Source organism: Entelurus aequoreus, linkage group LG27 (genome assembly GCF_033978785.1).
Source record: "Entelurus aequoreus isolate RoL-2023_Sb linkage group LG27, RoL_Eaeq_v1.1, whole genome shotgun sequence".
NCBI lineage: Eukaryota > Metazoa > Chordata > Actinopteri > Syngnathiformes > Syngnathidae > Entelurus > Entelurus aequoreus.
The window spans coordinates 2,749,748-2,752,247 of NC_084757.1; the positions used below are offsets into that span (position 1 = coordinate 2,749,748).

At 30.2% G+C, this 2,500-nt stretch overlaps 2 protein-coding genes across 2 annotated transcripts in view; one reads left to right on the forward strand and one right to left on the reverse strand.

Moving 5' to 3' along the window:
- LOC133644198 (lipoma-preferred partner homolog) overlaps positions 1 to 2,500 on the reverse strand; it is a 214,474-nt gene that overhangs the window by 88,933 nt on the left and 123,041 nt on the right. The window lies entirely within an intron of this gene.
- LOC133644195 (tumor protein 63-like) overlaps positions 1 to 2,500 on the forward strand; it is a 498,490-nt gene that overhangs the window by 19,904 nt on the left and 476,086 nt on the right. The gene's annotated exons all lie outside the window — the stretch shown is intronic.

Sequence of the window (2,500 nt, forward strand, 5' to 3'; positions counted from 1 at the left end):
ACTTTGGACACCAGTTTACGCTTGGAACCCTGCGGCTTATAAAACGGTGCGGCCAATTTATGGATTTTTCTTGGCCAACAGCCAGCTCGAGTTTAGTTCATCTAAAGTGGGAAAAATAAATGTAAAAAATAAAATAAAATACAATAAAAAAATAATAATAAAAAAAATAAAAAAATAAAAAATATATATAAAAAATAAAATAAATAATAATAATAAAAACAATTTAATAAAAAAAATATATATAAAAAATAAAATAATAAATAAAAATAATAATAACAATAATACAAAAATTAATAAAAATAAAGTGGAACACATTTCTAATCCGGGTATTGTTCACACTCGTAAATGCTCGATCCACTTTGGACACCAGTTTACACTTGGAACCCTGCGGCTTATAAAACGGTGCGGCCAATTTATGGATTTTTCTTGGCCAACAGCCAGCTCGAGTTTAGTTCATCTAAAGTGGGAAAAATAAAAAAATAAATAAAATAAAATACAATAAAAAAATACTAATAAAAAAAAATATATATATATATCAAAAATAAAATTAATAATAATAATAAAAACAATTTAATAAAAAATATATATATCAAAAATAAAATAATAAATAAAAAGAATAATAACAATAATACAAAAATTAATAAAAATAAAGTGGAAAGCATTTCTAATCCGAGTATTGTTCACACTTGTACAGTTTACGCTTGGAACCCTGCGGCTTATAAAACGGTGCGGCCAATTTATGGATTTTTCTAGGCTAACGGCCAAGAAAAATCTAAAGTGGGAAAATTAAATAAATAAATAAATAAAAATAAATCAAATTAAATTAAATTAAATTTAAAAAAAATATTTTTTTAAATATATATAAAAAAAATATATATATTAAAAATAATAATCACAATATTACAAAAATGTATAAAAATAAAGTGGAACGCATTTCTATCCCGAGTATTGTTCACACTTGTAAATACGTGTAAGAGGTACACAATAGTGTATTGGTAGTGTATTGGCCTGCGTGCGTGTAGCTTTAATGCTATCGAGCTGTGTTCGTCTTTAAGAGTGTGTCTCTCTCCAAGAAGTACTATTGTGTACTCGATCCACTTTGGACACCAGTTTACGCTTGGAACCCTGCGGCTTATAAAACGGTGCGGCTAATTCATGGATTTTTGTTTGGCTAACAGCCAGCTCGAGTTTAATTAATCCAAAGTGGGAAAAATAAATAAAAAAATAAATAAAAATAAATAAATTAAATTAAATTAAATAAATAAATAAATAATTTAAAAAATATATATAAAAAATAAAATAAAAATAATAACAATAATACAAAAATTCATAAAAATAAAGTGGAACGCATTTCTATCCCGAGTATTGTTCACACTTGTAAATACGTGTAAGAGGTACACAATAGTGTATTGGTAATGTGTTAGCCTGCTTACGTGTAGCTTTAATGCTATCGAGCTGTGTTCGTCTTTAAGAGTGTGTCTCTCTCCAAGAAGTACTATTGTGTACTCGATCCACTTTGGACACCAGTTTACGCTTGGAACCCTGCGGCTTATAAAACGGTGCGGCCAATTTATGGATTTTTCTTGGCTAACAGCCAGCTTGAGTTTAATTAATCTAAAGTGGGAAAAATAAATAAATAAATAAAAATAAATAAATTAAATTAAATTAATAAATAAATAATTTTAAAAATATATATAAAAAATAAAATAAAAAATAAATAAAAAATAATAACAATAATACAAAAATTCATAAAAATAAAGTGGAACGCATTTCTATCCCGAGTATTGTTCACACTTGTAAATACGTGTAAGAGGTACACAATAGTGTATTGGTAGTGTGTTGGCCTGTGTGCGTGTAGCTTTAAAGCTATCGAGTTGTGTTCGTCTTTAAGAGTGTGTCTCTCCAAGAAGTACTATTGTGTACTCGATCCACTTTGGACACCAGTTTACGCTCGGAACCCCGCGGCTTATAAAACGGTGCGGCCAATTTATGGATTTTTCTCGGCTAACGGCCATCATGTTTGGTAATCGACAAACAGTTTTCATATGACACCGACAGACACGGAAATAGTGTGTTATTGTTTGCGCTTAGGCGCCATCATTTGGTTGAGTTTGCCTTGAACCGGAAGTAAAGCCGTCCATAGCGTTTTTACTCGAAATGATTCTTCATTCAACACTCAAAGCAATGTTTCTATGTTTTACAATACAACTAAAACAATTCATACTTACTAAACCGTGCCATGTGTGACGTCTGCAGAAGTGTTTGCGCGTGCTATCGTAATGTAATCAATCTAGCGTCGTTAGCTTTAGCAAGTATGCTGACACATTAACAACTTACAATGGCATTCTTTTTGTATTGTTTCATAAATTCACCAAAACGTCAGCGTGGAGTTATTGAGTCTGCAGCTAGTGGGTAAATGACGATGACTTCTGTTTTGTTTGATCAGCCGTTTTACTGCCGTATGACAGGCACCGGTTAGAGATAATTAAAGTACAGAGAT